The 19,938-nt window shown below is 43.5% G+C and overlaps 1 pseudogene; it reads left to right on the top strand.

Annotated features, from left to right (window-relative positions):
• The first annotated feature begins 1,544 nt into the window (after positions 1–1,544).
• LOC129639521 (RNA-binding motif protein, X-linked 2-like) overlaps positions 1,545–19,938 on the top strand; it is a 51,409-nt pseudogene continuing 33,015 nt past the window's right edge.

Genomic DNA, 19,938 nt, shown 5'->3' with positions numbered 1-19,938 from the left:
ACGGCAGCCCACTAGGCTCCTCCGTCCCTGGGATTCTCCAGGCAAGAACACTGGAGTGGGTTGCCATTTCCTTCTCCAATGCATGAAAGTGAAAAGTGATAGTGAAGTCGCTCAGTCGTGCCCGGCTCTTAGTGACCCCATGGACTGCAGCCTACCAGGCTCATCCGTCCATGGGAATTTCCAGGCAAGAGTACTGGAGTGGGTTGCCTTGGGGCCTCCGTAAAACACTTCTTCAAGGAAAAATCATAGAGCCTGCAATCTGGCCTGGCTCTCTTTTATTTGACAATAAATAAAATTTATTTATTCCTCAGCAAGGGCTCAGGAAGGTTTCTAGAAAACATAATGAGGCGAGATAAGGGGGTGGGGGAGGCAGCTGCAAGAAACCAGGTAATTTAGCCATGTCCACAGGGGTCCACCACAGGGGACATGTATACCCCTATAGAGGATTTACAGCCAGAAGGAATAGGAACTGTTTATAAAGATGTAGCTCGATACATAGTTGCAACAAAGGCAAAAACAAAAGGAAGGGGCTCTCTCTGTACCCCATAAGCATTCTTGAGTGTTCTAAACACTGTGCAGGTTTCTACACTTGCAATTTGATGTGGATTCGTTACTAAAATAGGCTAACGTCCTTTCTTAAGGGGGTGGGCTGGGTTTTGTTTTGTTTTCATAGTGCATCTGAGCACTCCACCTGCTCAGAAAACCCAACCCTGTACTCCTGCTCCTGGAGACTGCTGGAGTATGGCAGACTCGGACTTCGGCCTCACTGCAAAAACTCAGAGCAAGCAAAGGCCTAGCTGGTCCACTTATACACGGGTTTTTTTTTGTTGGTTTTTTTTTGTTTGTTTGTTTGTTTTTTTCTGTAGACAAACAGACGGCCCTCCGTATCTGTGGGTTTCACATCCGCAGATGCGGAGGTCCAGCTATGGGACTTGAGCATGCGCAGATTTTGGTATCGCCGGCGTGTCCCGGAACCAGTCCCTGGCGACACCAAGGGGTGAACCTATTAGTTCGATTGCTTCTCCTTAGTACTGGCTGCTGGATATGGCGGGCTGAGCCAGGAGATAGTCCCCAAACGTTTCTCCAAGGTCTACGGAGCTAGGGTGAGGGCCTGCTCTTCCCGTCCACAAATCAGGCACAGGCCCTTGGTCTGGGAAGACGCCAGACCAAGGGCGCAGTCCTTGGTCAGCCAAGTTGCAACTTGGGGGCCTGAGTTCTGCTCTCACTCATGCTCCCTACCAGCGCCCCCCGTGGTGCGCACCTGGAGTCTCCCCCGCCCCCGCACCTCCTGCCCATCCCCGCCCCGGCCCCCAGGACAGCCAAGCTCCTGCCGCATGCGCACCTCAGCTGACCCCACCCCCAGCAGCCGGTGATAAACCCCCAGAGAGCGTGTATCCGGACTCAAGTCCTGACCCGACGCCAGAGTCGCCCTAACGGTGCCACATTGCGGGCCGCCGCTTCTAGCCCGGAGTCCAGAGCCGGGGTCTCGGGAGATCCAGGACAGCCTCCGCTGAAGGCACAGCCTCCTGGACAGCGGTCGGAACATGAAGCCTCAGCCGCAGCGTGGCCACAATGCCGATGCCAACACCGACGCGGCCGTCGTGGGCTTCCTCAGGCTGGGGGTCAAGGAGAATCGGGAAGAAGCTCATGGTCAGTGGCAGGCTGGGCGCTCGGTTCACAGGGTTCCTGGAAACGAATTTCCCTAGGGAGGGGCGAGCGGGAGGATTCCTCCTCAGACGCGGCGGGTTCCTGCCTCTTCCTCAGCGGGCTCCTGCCTCTTCCTCAGCGGGCTCGCTCGACGGCCTGATCTTTGGCTTTGGGTTTCTTCTCTTGCAGAGGCCGAGCCCGCGAAGGTCTCGCTTCCTGGAGAGAGGGGAGAGGAGCCGAAGGCTCAGTCCGAACCTGAGCAGGGAGCAGCCGCGGAGGGGAAAGAGACGGGATATGAAGGAGAAGAAAAGGAAGGCGGCGATGTGGGCGCGGGAGATGCGGGCCCCCCGGATGGGGAAAGCCGCGAGGCCAAGGCTGAGGTAGAGGCTGAGGCGGGCGCGAGCGGCGGCGAAGGTGGAGAGAAGGGCGGGGAGGAGCAGCGCCCGGGAGCCGCCGTCGAGGTTCGGAAGGCGGCAGACAGGCGCCACCGAGTCTCCCGGCACACCTTCACGCTGGAGCAGCTGCGGGAGCTGGAGGCAGTTTTCCACCGCACTCCGTATCTCAACGTGGCCATGCAGTAAGCGGGCAGCTCTGGGGGCGTCGGCTGAGGCGAGCGGGTCCTTGTCCTCAGCTCCGGAGTTGAAAACCCCAGGGCGTGGGGCGGGGGCGGGGGCTCCTCTGCCCGGTGGGAATCGAGGCAGTATTACGGTGGGGAGTTTGAATAAGTCACGTCGGGAAACTGTCGGCCCACAGTTAACAAATGAGTCACCTGAGGCATGGTGGAGTACGTGCACGGTTGGATTCTACTTTGATTTGAAATATTGGTCATCAGTTATTCATGGATTATATTTGCATTAATGTAAAGACTACATTGAACGTGAAAGTGAAAGTCGCTCAGTCGTGTCAGACTCTTTGGGACCCCATGGACTGTATAGTCCATGGAATTCTCTAGGCCAGAATACTGGAGTGGGTAGCAGTTCCGTTCTCCAGGGGATCTTCCCAACCCAGGGATCGAACCCAGGTCTCCTGCATTGCAAGAGGATGCTTCACCAGCTGAGCCCCCAGGGAAGCCTTTCAAATACTACATTGAAAGAAAAGTGGAAGTGAAGTCGCTCAGTCGTGTCCGACTCTTTGCGATCCCAGGGACTGCAGTCTACCAGGCTTCTCTGTCCATGGGATTTTCCAGGCAAGAGTACTGGAGTGGGTTGCCATTTCCTTCTCCAGGGGATCTTCCTGACCCAGGGATCGACCCCAGGTCTCCTGCATTGCAGGCAGACGCTTTACCCTCTGAGCCACCAGGGACTACTACGCTAAAACATCCTTTATCTTAATTACTGAATTTTTAGTTACCCTTAAAGTTTGTGCCTGAGGTAGAACTGTCCCTAAAGCAAGCTACAGGGTGGAGAATGAATGGATTGCTGAGTGTCTGTGAATGCAGATAAAATTTTAAAAGCTGTCATTTACGTTGCACTCACTGTGTTACGCACTGGTCCTAAAGGGTTTTCTACAGATTGTCATTGCATCTTCACAACCCTATATGAATGTGGTAGCTACTGTTTTTTATCCCCGCTTCACCTGTTAAAAAACTGAAGCCCAGAGACGTGAAGAGACTTGCCCAAGATCCACACAGCTGGGATGTGGCTGAGATTTGATCTTAGGAGGCTGTTCAGTAGGCAAGGCCAGAGGTGATGGTGTGTTGGTCCAGGTAGTGGTAATGGATAGAAGTGAACAGGTTAAAGAGGTATTTAGAAGGTAAATTGACAGCAGTTCATGGTAGTTTGGACATAGGAGTAAAAGGAAATGATTAAGAAAAATATCTGAATTTCTGATTTGCCCAACTGAATGGCGGGTGGTATACTCACTGAGCTAGGGCATATTGAAAGAGTGACAGAAATTTGCAAGAGACAGAGAGGGACTGATTGGCGAGCCTGTAGGCAAACCATATCATGGAAACCTCCATGGTGGTAGATGATTTAATGAGAAGGGATGGTAAATAGCATCAACTTTGGCTCAGTATTTTCTGTTCAGTTTGTTCAGATTACTCCAAGTTCGGTTGGCTTTTGCTGTGTGATAATTCTAAGAATCAGCCCAATTTCTCCCTTTCTCAAGTGTCAAAGTCAAGATGCCCCTTGATTTGGGTGTCTAGAACTGCCTACATCTCATTTATACCTTTTGACTGCCTTCACCCAGGTCCCCCACCTGACTCCCTCTGGTAACCACCAATCTAATCTCTCTTTTTTTAGTTTGTTTCCTTTTGAAGTATAATTGACCTACAACAATATGTTAGTTCCTGTTCTACAACATAGTGATTCATTATTTCTATACATGTAAAAATGATCACCATGAGTCTGTCACCATAAAAGATATTCTATAATTATTGACTATATTCCCCACACTGTACATTTCATACCAGTTATTCATTTATTTTTCAACTGGAGGTTTTTACCTCTTAATCTCCTTCACCTATTTCTCTCCTTCCCCCACCCCTCCTTTCAGACAACCACCTGTTTTTTTTTTCTCTGTATGTATAATTATGTCTCTGTTTAGTTACATTTGTTCATTTGTTTCATTTATTAGATTCCACATGTAAGTGAAATCATACAGTGTTTGTCTTTCTGTGTCTGACTTATTTCACTAAACATAATACTCTCTAGGTCCATCCACATTGTTACAAATAGCATAATTTCATTCATTTGTATGACTGAGAAGTATTCCATTGTATATATATACCACATCTTCTTTATCCATGTATCTGTTACTGGGCACTTAGGTTGCTTTCATATTTTGGCTGTTGTAAATAATGCTGCTGTGAACTTTGAGGTGCAAATATCATTTTGAATTACTGTTTTCGTTTTCTTTGATATCTACCCAAGAGCGGAATTGCTGGATCGTACGATAGTTCTATTTTTAGGTTTTTGGAGAAACCTCCATACTGTTTTCCATAGTGGCTGCACCAGTTTACATTCCCACAGTGTAGGATTCCCTTTTCTCCATATCCTTGCCAACATTTGTTATCCTTTTGATGATAGCCATTTGACAGGTATGAGGTGATCTCATTATGGTTTTGATTTGCGTTTCTCTGACGATTAACAGTGTTGAGCTTTTTTTATTCATATGTCTGTTGGCCATCTGTGTATCTTCTTGGGCAAAATGTCTATTCAGGTCTTCTGCCCATTTTTGCATTAGGTTCTTTGTTTTTTGATACTGAGTTGTATGAAGTGGAGTGAAAGTCACTCAGTCGTGTCCAGGCCAGAATGCTAGAGTGGGTAGCCTTATGCCTTCTACAGGGGATCTTCCCAATCCAGGGCTCGAACCCAGGTCTTCTGCATTGCAGGCGGATTCTTTACCAGCTGAGCCACACAAGGGAAGCCCAAGAATACTGGGGTGGGGAGCCTATCCCTTCTCCAGCAGATCTTCCCGACCCAGGAATAGAACCAGGGTTGCCTGCATTGCAGGCGGATTCTTTACCAACTGAGCTATGAGGGAAGCCCGACGTGTTTTGTAAAAATTGGATATTAAGTCCTTGTCAGTAATATCCTTTACAAAAATTTTCTCTCGTCCAGTAGGTTGTCCTTTTGTTTTGTATATGGTTTCCCTTGCTGTGCAAGAAGCTTCTAAGTTTAATTAGATCTCATTTGTTTGTTTTTGTTTTTTGTTTTTTTTTTTGGCCTTAGGAGACAGTTCCCTAAAAGTATTGCTGTGATTCATGTCAAAGAGTGTTCTGCCTATGTTTTCCTCTAGGAGTTTTATAGTATCTAGTCTTACATTTGGGCTTCCCTGGTGGCTCAGAGGTTAAAGCGTCTGCCTGGAATGCGGGAGACCTGGTTTCGATCCCTGGGTCGGGAAGATCCCCTGGAGAAGGAAATGGCAACCCACTCCAGTACTCTTGCCTGGAGAATTCCATGGAGGGAGAAGCCTGGTAGGCTTACATTTAGGTCATTAATCCATTTTGAGCTTATTTTTTTAATGTTCTGTGAGAAAATTGTTCTAATTTCTTTTACATGCAGCTGTGCAGTATTCCTAGCACCACTTATTAAAGAGACTGTTTTCCCTGTTGTATATTCTTACCTGCTTTGTCATAGATTAATTGACGATAAGTACTTGGGTTTATTTCTGAGCTTTCTAGTCTGTTCTCGTGATCTGTGTGCCTGTTTTTAATGCCAGTACCATATTGAGTTTGTTGTTTTTTTTTTTTTTTTTTTTGCTACACCCCATGGCATTCAGAATCATCTCTGACCAGGGATCTGACCCAAGCCCCCTGTAGTGAAAGGGCAGTGTCAGGTGTCTTAACCACTGGACTGCCAGGGAAGTGCATTGATGACTATAGCTTTGTGGTATAGTCTGAAGCCAGGGAGTGTGAAACCTCTAGCTTTGTTCTTTTTTCTCAAGATGACTTTGGCCATTTGGGGGTCCTTTGTGGTTTCACATAAATTTCAGGATTATTTATTCTTTGGGTGAATTTATTGTTGGGTAAACAATGTCATATATTTCACTTTTTTGTAGGTTCTTTTTTTTTTAATTAATTTTTATTGAAGTATAGTTGCTTTACAATGTTGTATTAGTTTCTCCAGTAAAGCAAAATGAATGAGCTATACATATACACATAGCCCCTCTCTTTTTTTAAATTTCCTTCCCTGTCATGTATTTTGATAGGGCTTGCATTAAATCTGTAGATTGCTTTGGGTTGCATGGATATTTTAGCGATATTAATTCTTCCAATCCAAGAACATAGATTATCTTTCCATTTCTTTGTATAATTTTTACATTCCTTCAGCAGTGTTTTATAGTTTTCAGAGTATAGATCTTTCACTTGGTGAAAGTTTATTTCACTTCCTTTGGTGAAACCAAACCTCCTTGGTTAAGATTATTCTTAGGTATAATGCTATTTAAAATTTTATTCTTTTTAATGCTATTGTAAATGGGATTGTTTTCTTGCTTCCTCTGATAGCTTATTATTAAGTGTATAGAAAAAAAGCAACACATTGCTATATATTAATCTTGAATCCTGAAACGGTACTGAATTCATTTATTAGTTCTAATAGATTTTTGGTGGAGACTTTAAAGTTATCTTTTTTAAAAAATTGAGGAATAGTTGATATACGATATTATATGTTTTAGGTGTACAACATAGTGATTCGCAGTTTTTAAAGGTTGTACTCCACTATAGTTCTTATGAAATATTGGCTGTATTCCCTGTGCTGTACAATGTATCCTTGTAGCTTATTTATTTTATACATAGTAGTTTGTACTTATTAAGCCACTACCCCTATCTTGTCCCTCTCTCCTGTCTCTCCTCACTGGTAACCACTAGGTTATTCTCTATATCTGTGAGGCTTCTTTTTTGGTTATATTCAATAGTTTGTTTTCATTTTTAGATTCCACATATAAGTGGCATCATACACTATCTGCCTTTCTCTGTCCCACTTATTTATTTCACTGAGCATAATACCCTCCAAGTCCATCCATGTTGTTGCAGATGGCAAAATTTCATTCTTTTTAATGTTGAGTAGTATTTCATTCTTTTTAACGTTGAGTATGTACATACCATATCTTCTTTATCCATGCCTATGTTGATGGACACTTACGTTTCTTCCATATCTTGGCTGTTGTGAATAATGCTGGTATGAACATTGGGGTGCATGTATCTTTTGGGGTTAGTTTTTCTTTTTTTTTAGATATATACCCGGGATTGAAATTTCGGGGTCTTACGGTAGTTCTGTTTTTAAGTTTTTGAGAAACCTCCATACTGTTTTCTGCAGTGGCTGCACCAATTTACATTCCCACCAACAGTGTGCAAGTGTTCTCTTTTCTCCACAAGCTTACCAACATTTGCTATTTGTAGTCTTTTTGATGTTAGCCATTCTGGCATGTGTGAGGTGATATCTCATTGTAGTTTTGGTTTGCGTTTCTCTCGTGATTAGTGATGTCTGTTTTATTGAGGTGTAGTTGATTTCAAATATTCTATTAGTTTCAGATGTGCAACATACCGACTGAAAATTTTTATAGGTTATTCTTCATTTAAAGTTATTATAAGATATTGGCTATATTGCTGCTGCTAAATTAAATAAATCCTTTTTAATTTTCCAATTCAGTTTCATTACTAGTAATTGATCTGTTCAAATTTTCTATTTCTTCTTGCTCCAGTCTAGGTAGACTCTACATTTCTAGGAATTTGTTAATTTCCTCTAGGTTATCCATTTTGTTGATGTCTTATTAATTGTTCATAGTAGTCTCTTATGATCCTTTGTATTTCTGTGGCATTGGTTGTAACTTCTTTTTCATTTCTGATTTTATCGATTTGGACCCTCTTTTCCTTGATGTGTCTGGCGAAAGATTTATTAATTTTATTTCCTTTTTCAAAGAATCAACTCTTATTTGCATTGCTATTTTATATATTTTAAAATATATTTCATTTATTTCTTCTCTGATTTTTGTGATTTCTCCCTTGTACTAACTTTGGGTTTTGTTAGTTCTCCTTTTTCTAGTTCCTTTAGGTGTGCAGTTAGGTTGCTTATGTGAGATTTTTCTTATTTCCTGAGGAAAGCTTGAATTACTACAAACCTCCCTCTGAAAACTGCTTTTAGTGCATCCCATAGATTTTGGATTATTGTGTTTTCATTTTCGTTTGTTGCCGTTTATTTATTTATATTTTTCCTTCAGTGACTCATTCATTGTTCGGTAGCATTTTGTTTAGCCTCCACGTGTTTGTGTTTTTTTGAAGCTTTTTTCCTTGTAGTTGATTTCTAGTCTCACAGCATTGTAGTTGGAAAAGATGCTTGATACCATTTCAGTTTTCTTAAATGTATTGAGGCTTGTTTTGTGGAGAATGTTCCATGTGCACATGAGAATGTGTTCAGTTCAGTTCAGTTCAGTTGCTCAGTCGTGTTTGACTCTTCGCAATCCCATGGACTGCAGTACGCCAGACCTCCCTGTCCATCACCAACTCCCGGAGTTTACTCAAACTTATGTCCATTGAGTCAGTGATGCCATCCAACCATTTCATCCTCTTTCATCCCCGTCGCCTCCTGCCTTCAATCTTTCCCAGCATCAGGGTCTTTTCCAATGAGTCAGTTCTTCCCATCAGGTGGCCAAAGTATTGGAGTTTCAGCTTCAGCATCAGTCCTTTCAATGAATATTCAGGACTGATTTCCTTTAGGATGGGCTGCTTGGATCCCCTTGCAGTCCAAGGGACTCTCAAGAGTCTTCTACAACATCACAGTTCAAAAGCATTAATTCTGCTGCACTCAGCTTTTATCGTCCAACTCTCACATTCATACACGACTACTGGAAAAACCAGAGCTTTGACTAGATGAACCTTTGTTGGCAAAGTAATGCCTCTGCTTTGTTATATGCTGTCTAGGTTGGTCATAACTTTCCTCCCAAGGAACAAGCGCCTTTTAATTTCATGGCTGAAATCACCATCTGCAGTGATTTTGGAGCCCCGAAAAATAAAGTCTGCCACCATTTCCACTGTCCGCCATCTATTTGCCATGAAGTGATGGGACCAGATGCTATGATCTTAATTTTCTGAATGTTGAGTTTTAAGCCAACTTTTTCACTCTCCTCTTTCACTTTCTTCAAGAGGCTCTTTAGTTCTTCTTCACTGTCTGCCATAAGGGTGGTGTCATCTGCATATCTGAGGTTGTTGATATTTCTCCTGGCAGTCTTGATTCCAGCTTGTGCTTCATCCAGCCCAGTGTTCCTCATGATGTGCTCTGCATATAAGTTAAATAAGCAGGGTGACAATATACAGCGTCGACAATCTCCTGTCCCGATTTGAAACGAGTCTGTTGTTCCGTGTCCAGTTCTAACTGTTGCTTCCTGACCTGCATACAGATTTCTCAGGAAGCAGGTCAGATGGTCTAGTATTTCCATCTCTTGAAGAATTTTCCACAGTTTATTGTGATCCACACGGTTAAAGGCTTTAGCATAGTCATTAAAGCAGAAATAGATGTTTATCTGGAACTCTCTTGCTTTTTTGATGATCCAGCGGATGTTGGCTATTTGATCTCTTGTTGGAAGTTCATCATTCATGCACTGTTGAAGCCTGGCTTGGAGAATTTTGAGCATTACTTTACTAGCGTGTGAGATGAGTGCAACTGTGTGGTAGTTTGAGCATTCTTTGGCATTGCCTTTCTTTGGGATTGGGATGAAAACTGACCTTTTCCAGTCCTGTGGCCACTGCTGAGTTTTCCGAATTTGCTGGCATATTGAGTGCAGCACTTTCACAGCATCATCTTTCAGGATTTGAAATAGCTCATCTGGAATTCCATCACTTACACTAGCTTTGTAGGAAGCGATGCTTCCTAAGTCCCACTTGACTTCACATTCCAGGATGTCTGGCTCCAGGTGAGTGATCACACCATCGTGGTTATCTGGGTCATGAAGAACGTTTTTGTATAGTTCTTCTGTGTATTCTTGCCACTTCTTAATATCTTCTGCTTCTGTTAGGTCCCCACCATGTCTGTCCTTTATTGTGCCCATCTTTGCATGAAATGTTCCCTTGGTATCTCTAATTTTCTTTTCTTTTAATTTTGTTATTTTTGTTTGTAATGTTATTGATGTATAGTTGACATAGACTATTACACTGGTTTTAGGTGTACAACTCATGATTCATCATTTGTATACATTGTGCAGTGACTACAACAATAAGTTTGGTTATCCTGTGCCACCATACAAAGTAATACAATAATATTAACTACAATTCCTGTGCTGTATATTATATCCCCATGACAAGTTATTTTTTTAAATTAATTTATTTTACTTTACAATATCGTATTGGTTTTGCCATACACTGACTTGAATCCGCCAGGAGTGTACATGAGTCCCCCATCCTGAACCCCCCTCCCACCTCCCACCGCCCTCCGCATCCCATCCCCCTGGGTCATCCCAGTGCACCAGCCCCGAGCACCCTGTATCATGCATCAAACCTGTGCTGGAGATTCGTTTCACATATGATATTTTACATGTTTCAATGCCATTCTCCCACATCATCCCACCCTCACCTTCTCCCACAGAGTCCAAAAGATTGTTCTATACATCTGTGTCTCTTTTGCTGCCTCACATACAGGATTATCGTTACCTTCTTTCTAACTTCCATATATATGCGTTAGTATACTGTATTGGTGGTTTTCTTTCTGGCGTACTTCACCCTGTATAATAGGCTCCAGTTTCATCCACCTCATTAGAACGGATTCAAATGCATTCTTTTTAATGGCTGAGTACTATTCCATTGTGTATATGTACCACTGCTTTCTCATCCATTCATCTGCTGATGGACATCTAAGTTGCTTCCATGTCCTGGCTATTATAAACACTGCTGCGATGAACATTGGGGTACACGTGTCTCTTTCGAGTCTCATTTCGTCAGTGTGTATGCCCAGCAGTGGGATTGTTGGGTTATATGGCAGTTCTGTTTCCAATTTTTTAAGGAATCTCTACACTGTTCCCCATAGTGGTTGTACTAGTTTGCATTCTCACCAACAGTGAAAGAGGGTTCCCTTTTCTCCACACCCTGTCCAGCATTGATGCTTTTGAACTGAGGTGTTGGAGAAGACTCTTGAGAATCCCTTGGACTCCGAGGAGATCCAACCAGTCCATTCTAAAAGAGATCAGTCCTGGGTGTTCCTTGGAAGGAATGATGCTAAAGGTGAAACTCCAGTACTTTGGCCACCTCATGTGAAGAGTTGAGTCATTGGAAAAAACTCTGATGCTGGGAGGGATTGGGGGCAGGAGGAGAAGGGGACCACAGAGGATGAGGTGGCTGGATGGCATCACCCACTCGATGGGCGTGAGTCTGAGTGAACTCTGGGAGTTGGTGATGGACAGGGAGGCTTGGCGTGCTGCAGTTCATGGGGTGGCAAAGAGTGGGCCACGACTGAGTGACTGAACTGAACTGAAAGCTTTTGGTTTCTCCTTCATATTTGAATGAGATCCTTGCTGGGTACAGTAATCTGGGCTGTAGGTTATTTTCTTTCATCACTTTAAGTATGTCCTGCCATTCCCTCCTGGCCTGAAGTGTTTCTATTGAACGATCAGCTGTTATTGTTATGGGAATCCCCTTGTGTTATTTGTTGTTTTTCCCTTGCTGCTTTTAATATGTCTTCTTTGTGTTTGACCTTTGTTAATTTGATTAATATGTGTCTTGGGGTGTTTTGCCTTGGGTTTATCCTGTTTGGGACTCCCTGGGTTTCTTGGACTAGGATGATTATCCTTCCCCATTTTAGGGAAGTTTTCAAGTATTATCTCCTCGAGTATTTTCTCATGGTCTTTCTTTTTGTCGTCTGCTTCTGGGACTCCTATGACTCGAATATTGGGGCATTTCACATTGTCCCAGTGGTCTCTGAGGTTGTCCACATTTCTTTTAATTCATTTTACTTTTTTCCTCTGTTTCATTTATTTCTACCAGAAATGGCAGCCCACTCCAGAATTCTGCCTGGAAAATCCCATGGACGGAGGAGCCCAGTTGGCTACTGTCCGTGGGGTCGCAAAGAGTCTGACACGAATGAGCGATTTCACGATCACTATTCACTATCTATCTTCTACCTCACTTATCCTGTCTTCTGCCTCTGTTATTCTACTGTTTGTTCCCTCCAGAGTGTTTTTGATCTCATTTATTGTATTATTCATTATATATTGACTCTTTTAGGTCCTTGTTAAACCTTTCTTGCATCTTCTCGATCCTTCTGTCCAGGGTATTTATCTGTAACTCCAATTTGTTTTCAAGATTTTGGATCATTTTCACTATATTCAGAATTCTTTATCAGGTAGTTTCCCTATCTCTTCCTCTTTTGTTTGGTTTGGTGGGCATTTATCCTGTTCCTTTACCTGCCGGGAATTTCTCTGCCTTTTCGTCTTGTTTATATTGCTGTGTTTGGGATGGCCTTTCTGTATTCTGGCAGTTGGTGGTTCCTCTTTATTGTGGAGGTTCCTCATGTGGGTGGGGCTGGATGGGTGGCTTGGCAAGGTTCCCTGGTTAGGGAAGCTTGTGTCGGTGTTCTGGTGGGTGGAGCTGGATTTCTTCTCTCTGGAGTGCAATGAAGTGTCCAGTAAAGAGTTTTGAGATGTCAGTGGGTTTGGTGTGACTTGGGCAGCCTGTATATTGAGGCTCACAGTTCTGTTCCTGTGTTGCTGGAGAATTTGTGTGGTATGTCTTGCTCTGGAACTTGTTGGCCCTTGGGTGGTGCTTGGTATCAGTGTAGGTATGGAGGTGTTTTATGAGCTCCTATCAATTAATGTTCCCTGGATTCAGGAGTTCTCTGGTGTTCTCAGGATTTGGACTTAAGCCTCCTGCCTCGGTTTTTAGTCTTATTCTTAGAGTAGCCTCAAGACTTCTCCATCTATACAGCACCGATGATAAAATGTCTAGGTAAATGATGAAAAGTTTCTTCACAGTGAAGGACACCTGGAGTGGTACACAGTTAAAAGGAGAAGAGAAGAGAGAGGAGGGAGATAGAGGTGACCGGGAGGACAGAGGGGGAATCAAAAAGGGCGAGAGCAAGCTAGCCAGTAATCACTTCCCTATATGCTCTCCACAGTCTGGATCCCTCAGAGATGTTCAAGGAGTTACATAGAGAAGACACGAGGCAGGAGGGAGACAGAGGTGGCCAGGAGGATAAAAGGGGGAATCAAAAAGAGAGAGACAGATCCAGCCAGTAATCCGTTCCCTACAAAGGTCCGTCTAGTCAAGGCTATGGTTTTTCCAGTGGTCATGTATGGATGTGAGAGTTGGACTGTGAAGAAAGCTGAGCGCTGAAGAATTGATGCTTTTGAACCGTGGTGTTGAAGAAGACTCTTGAGAGTCCCTTGGGCTGCAAGGAGATCCAACCAGTCCATTCTGAAGGAGATCAGCCCTGGGATTTCTTTGGAAGGAATGATGCTAAAGCTGAAAGTCCAGTACTTTGGCCACCTCATGCGAAGAGGCGAAGAGTTGACTCATTGGAAAAGACTCTGATGCTGGGAGGGATTGGGGGCAGGAGGAGAAGGGGACCACAGAGGATGAGATGTTTGGAGGGCATCACCGACTCGATGGATGTGAGTCTGATTGAATTCCGAGAGTTGGAGATGGACAGGCAGGCCTGGTGTCTGCGATTCATGGGGTTGCAAAGAGTCGGACACAACTGAGTGACTGAACTGAACTGAAGTGTTCTCCACAGCCCAGAACACACACAGAGATTCACCTTGTTGGGTAGAGAAGCAAAGGGGGAGCGGGGAGATAGAGGCAACCTGGTGAAGAAAAAGGAGAGTCAAAAGAAGGAGAGAGCAATCAGGCCAGTGATCTCGATCCCAAGTAAAAATGGGTACTGAAGATTGGGTTCTTAAAGGTACAAAGTTGATAACAAATACCAACAAGCAAAGATTAAAAATCTTGAGTAGAGGTTAGATCCTCAAAAATACAATATTTAAAAAAAAAAAAAAAAAAAGAAACCCAAAAAAAAAAACAAAAAACAAAAGAAAAAGTCACAGAAATTATAAAATATTTATATATATATATATATATATGAAGTTTGCTTTAAAAATAGGGTCTTTCTTTTTTTTTGCAAAGTAATAGATTATAAAATTGAAAATTAAAGGAGTCATGGGGACTTAAAAATAACAAAAAAAAATAAAATAAAACAAAAAAAATTTTTAATTAAAAAAAATGATAATAGTAAAAATATATCTAAGACTTTCCCTGGAGCTCTAGTGGACAGGGTGGGGTCAGTTCATTTTCAGATAGTTCCTTCGTCCGGCTTGTACTTCTCACTGTCTGTAGGCCCCTTCCTATGTAGTCGGTGCTAACTACAGGGTTTCAGTCTATTGCACCTGCCTCTTCCAAAGCAGTTCCCTCTGTTTATGTTAGCTTCTTCTGTTTGCTGGTCTCTTCATTGTCTAATTTCCACCATGACACAAGGGACGCGGTGGTGGCCACTTTTTTTTAGGCTCGCTTGTTCAGTCATTCTTTGGGGAGGGAAGAACACTGCAAACAAATATCACTGCGTGTGTTCACAGTGATTCAGCCACACTGGGTTTGCTCCACTCATGGCATGTGTGCTTTCCCAGTCTACACTGCTCAGTTCTGGGTTGCTCTGATGGGAACTGTCTTGATGTGGGCCCTGGTTTGCATGCACTTCCCAGGTCTAAGCTGTTCAGGTTCAGGTTCTCGGGTACTCTGCAAAGGTGCAGACTTGGTTGGGCCTGCGTTTTGCACCTGTCGCAGGTCCGAGCAGCTCAGGTGACCAGGTCCTTGGCGCGCGTAGTCGCCCCCAGTTGAAGGCTGCAACTTATCCCCTCCCCCGTCCCAGCCACTGGGTATTCTGGGTGTACAACGGGCGGGCCTTCTCTCTTCTGGGAAGCTGATCTCTGGCTGCGACCCTCCCAGCAGATGTCGACCTTCCAGCATCCCAAGAAGTCTTGGTTAGCAACAAAGTCTCTTTGCAGGTTGGTAAAGGATGCCTCTCTGTGGCCGTGATTGCCCCCTTCCGGCTCTGGCTGCCCTTGCCTGCCTGTCTCCAGCAGGGGGATGGGACAGTCCGCAGCCGGCTAGCTCTGCTCAGTACGTTGTTCTGTGAGCGTGCCTGGTGGTGGTTAGGACTTTTCGCGGGATAGCTATCCCACAGTCTGGGTGGCTATCTCAAGCTAGTTCCCTCAGATTGCCCTCAGGGCATTCATGCCCGGTCCTTATCCTAAGCAATGCTGCCCACTCCTCCCTGTCCCTCCCCTGCTTGCTAGTGGAGGATGTGAGCATCTGGGCTGTTGCACCGCTGGGAGTTGCTGTTAGGCACATAATCTGTGGGTTTTAATTCTTGATTTATTTTTCCTCCCGGTTATTTTGCCCTCTGAGATTCTAAGGCTCGCCACAGACCCGTTGGAGAGAGTATTTCCTGGTGTTTTGAAGCTTCTCTCTTTTTTAAGACTCCTTTCCCTGGCCGGATCTCCATCCCTACCTCTTTTGTCTCTCTTTTTATCTTTTATATTTTGTCCTACCTCCTTTTGAAGACAATGGGCTGCTTTTATGGGTGCCTGATGTCCTCTGCCAGCATTCAGAAGTTGTTCTGTGGAATTTGCTCGGCTCTCAAATGTTCTTTCGATGAATTTGTGGGGGAGAAAGTGGTCTCCCCGTCCTATTCCTCTGCCATGTCAGGACCGCCCCCTCCAATTTTCTTGAAGAGAGCTCTAGTCTTTCCCCTTCTATTGTTTTCCTCTATTTCTTTGCATTGATTGCTGAGGAAGTCTTTCTTATCTCACCTTGCTATTCTTTGGAACTCTGCATTCAAATGGGTATATCTTTCATTTTCTCCTTTGCCTTTCCCTTCTCTTCTTTTAATAGCTGTTTCTAAGGCCTCCTCAGACAACCATTTTGCCTTTTTCATTTTTTTTTCCTTGGGGATGATCTTGATCCCTGCCTCCTGTACAATAGCATGAACCTCTGTCCATAGATCTTCAGGCACTCTGTCTATCAGATCTAATCCCTCGAATCTATTTGTTACTTCCACTGTATAATTGTAAGGGATTTAATTTAGGTCATATCTGAATGGTGTAGTGCTTTTCCCTACTTTCTTCAATTTAAGTCTGAATTTGCCAATAAGGAGTTTATGACCTGTGCCACAGTCAGCTCCCAGTCTCGGTTTTGCTGACTGTATAGAACTCCTCTGTCTTTGGCTGCAAAGAATATAATCAGTCTGATTTTGGTATTGCCCATCTGGTGATGTCCATGTGTAGAGTCTTCTTTTGTGTTGTTGGAAGAGGGTGTTTGCTATGACCAGTGCATTCTCTTGGCAGAACTCTGTTAGCCTTTGCCCTGTTTCATTCTGTACTCCAAGGCCAAACTTGCCTGTTACTCCAGGTATCTCTTGACTTTCTACTTTTGCATTCCAGTCCCCTATAATGAAAAGGACATCTTTTTGGATGTGTTAGTTCTAGAAGGTCTTGTAGGTCTTCATAGAACCGTTCAACCTCAGCTTCTTCAGCATTACTGGTCGGGGCATAGACTTGGATTACTGTGATATTGAATGGTTTGCCCTGGGAATGAACAGAGATCATGCTGTCATTTTTGAGATTTCATCCACGTACTTCATTTGGACTCCTTTGTTGACTGTGATGGCTACTCCTTTTCTTTTAAGGGGTTCCTGCCCACAGTAGTAGATACAATGGTCATCCAAGCTAGATTCACCCATTCCAGTCCACCTTAGTTCACGGATTCCTAAAATGTCAACATGTATTCTGCTGCTTTTGGATGGGATGCTCTATCAGTCCATTAAGTCTAATATGTCATTTGAGGTCAGTGTTTCCTTATTGATTTTCTGTCTGGATGATCTGCCCGGTGATGTAAGTGGGGTGTCACAGTCCTGAATATCGTGTTTACTGTCAGTTTCTCCTTTATGTTTGTTAGTACCTACTGTATGTATTTTAGGTGCTCTTACGTTGGGTGCCTATATATTTACAGTTGTTACATCTTCTTGAGTTGATTCTATGTTCGTTATATAATGTCTCTCTCTTGTTATGGTCTCTGTTTGAAAGACTAGTTTATCTGATACAAGTGTTGCTACCCCAGCTTTCTTTTGATTTACATTTGCATGGGATACCTTTTTCCATCCTCTCACTTTTGGTCTGAGTATTTAGATCTGAAGGGAGACTCCTGTAGGCAGCCTGTATGTGGAATTTGTTTCTGTGTCGAGTCAGCCACTCTGTGTCTTTTAATTGAAGCATTTATTCCATGTATATTTAAAGTAATTATTGGTAGGTATATATTCACTGCCATTTTGCTCATTCTTTTCTTTTTGTTCTTTTCTTCTTCTTTGCTCTCTTCCTTTGTGATTTGATGGCTTTCTTTAGTGTAATGTTTGGATTCCTTTCTCTTTTGTTGTATGTGTGTCCATTATAGATTTTTGGTTTGTGGTTACCATGCGGTTTATATAGCTAGTGTATTCGGTTATAGTTAAATATACATATGTTTGTATATGTATTCTCGTCCACATTCTTTTCCATTACAGTTTATTATAAGATACTGAATAACCTTCCCTGTGCTATGCAGTAAATCCTTCTTGTTTATCTATTTTTTATATGGTAGTGTGCATCTGTTAATCCCATACTCCCAATTTATTCCCTCTCCTCAATAACCATAAATTTGTTTTCTACCACTGTGATTCTGTTTCTGTTTTGTAAAAGAGTTCATTTTACTGTTTTTTGATACTGCATGTAAGTGATACCTTATAATGTTTGTCGTTGTTGGAATTAATTCACTTTGCCTAACACTATCCAGGTGCACCCACATGGTCACAAATGGCAGAATTTCATTCTTTTTATGGCTGAGTAATATTCCATTGTATATACATACCACATCTTTATCCATTCATCTGTTGATGAACACTTAGAGTGCGTCCATGTTTTAGCTATTGTAAACAGTGCCACTGTGAACATTGGTGTATGTGTATCTTTTTTAATTAGAATTTGCTCTTTTCTAGATCTATGCCCAGATGTGGGATGAGCAGTGTTGAGAATCTTTTCATGTGCTTGATGGCCATCTATATGACTTCTTTGAAAAAATGTCTGGGCATAATTTCCAAACTACTGAAATAGCTCATACAACTTAATAACAACAGCAACAAAAACCCAACCCAATCAAAAAAGGGGCAGAAGACCAACACAGAGATTTCTCCAAAGAAGACATGTGTGTGTGTGTGCACATTTGTGTCCAACTCTTTGTGACCACATGAATTCTTGTCCTGGAAACTCCACACACAGAGAAGCCTGACAGGCTACAGTCCCATACATTCAAAATGAGTTGGACACGATAGAGCACATATGTGCCCACACATGCACACATGTCTTCTTTGGAGAAATGTCTATTTAGGTCTTCTCATTTTTTTGATTGGGTTGTTTTTTGTTGTTGTTATTGAGTTGTATGAGCTGTTTGCATATTTTGAAAATTTAGCTCATGTCAATGGCATCATTCGCGAAGACTTTGTTCTATTCCGTAAACCTATGGACTTTCGTTTTCTTTATGGCTTCCTTTGCTGTGTAAAAGCTTATAACTTTACTTTTTATTCTTTTCTTATTTGTGTTAATAGCCTTTTCTTTTTCGCTTAGACAAGTTCCTTTAACATTTCTTGTAAAGCATGTGTTGTGGTGTTGAACACTTAGCTTTTACTTGTCTCTAAAAGTCTTTATCCCTTCTTCAACTCTGAATGATAGCTTTTCCAGGTAGAGTATTCTTTGCTGTAGATTTTTCCCCTTTGATCACATTAAATATACTCTGTCACTGCCTCTGGTCATCAGAGCTATATGCTCCAGGGGTGTTTTCTATATGGGCTGCATGAGCCCTTCTGTTGTGGTGGGCTGAGGACCATGGGTGGACCCCTGGTCTGTTGGTTACCAGGCATTGCCTAGTGCATAGGCTGCTGGCCCACCGGTGTTTGGGGCTGGGTCCTGGGACCTCTGGTGGGCAAGTGTGGTTCTTGGGTGACTGGGGACTCAGAAGCTCCTATGGCAAATGACTTGTTGGTGAGTGAGGCTGTGTCCCTGCCTGGCTAGCTGCTTGGTTTGGGGTGTGCCAGGATTAGTGCCAATAGACTGGTGAGAGGGCTGGGTCACAGTGCTAATAATCTAGAGGGAGGATTTCAAACTGGCCCTTGCCAGCAGCAGAGTGCTCACGGTCCAACGAGCACCTTAAATGGCTGCTGCCAGCATCTGTGTCCCCAGGGTGAGCTGTAGTTGTTTCCTGCCTCTGCAGGAGATTCTCCAGATCAACAGGTAGGTCTGACCGAGGCTCCTTTCAAATCACTGCTTCTGCCCTGGGTCCCGGAGCATGTGAGATTTTGGGTTCACCCTTTCAGAGTGGAGTCTCAGTTTCTCACAGCTCCTGGGTCTCCTGAAAGGAAGCCCTGCTGGCCTTCAAAGCCAAATGTTCCGAGGGATTATCTTCCCAGCTCAGGACCCCAGGCTAGGAAATCTAGTGTGCTCAGACTCCTTGCTTCTTGTGGTGAATCTCGTCAATTATAAGTAAGTAAGTAAGTAAGTGAAGTCACTCAGTCGTGTCTGACTCTTTGTGACCCCATGGACTGTAGCCTACCAGGCTTCTCCGTCCATGGGATTCTCCAGGCAAGAATACTGGAGTGGGTTGCCATTTTCTTCTATCCTCCTGTATACTGGTTGCCTGGTGGCTCAGATGGTTAAGAATCGACCTGTAATGCAGGAGACCTGGGTTTGACTCCTGGGTTGGGAAGATCCCCTGGAGGAGGGCTTGGCAATCCACTCCAGTTTTCTTGCCTGGAGAATCGCCATGGACAGAGAAGCAGGGTGGGCTCCAGTCCA

Source organism: Bubalus kerabau, chromosome X, assembly GCF_029407905.1.
Source record: "Bubalus kerabau isolate K-KA32 ecotype Philippines breed swamp buffalo chromosome X, PCC_UOA_SB_1v2, whole genome shotgun sequence".
NCBI classification, from domain to species: Eukaryota; Metazoa; Chordata; class Mammalia; order Artiodactyla; family Bovidae; genus Bubalus; species Bubalus kerabau.
Note: the sequence above shows the minus strand (reverse complement) of the source record. Positions and strands in the feature narration are given on the sequence as shown.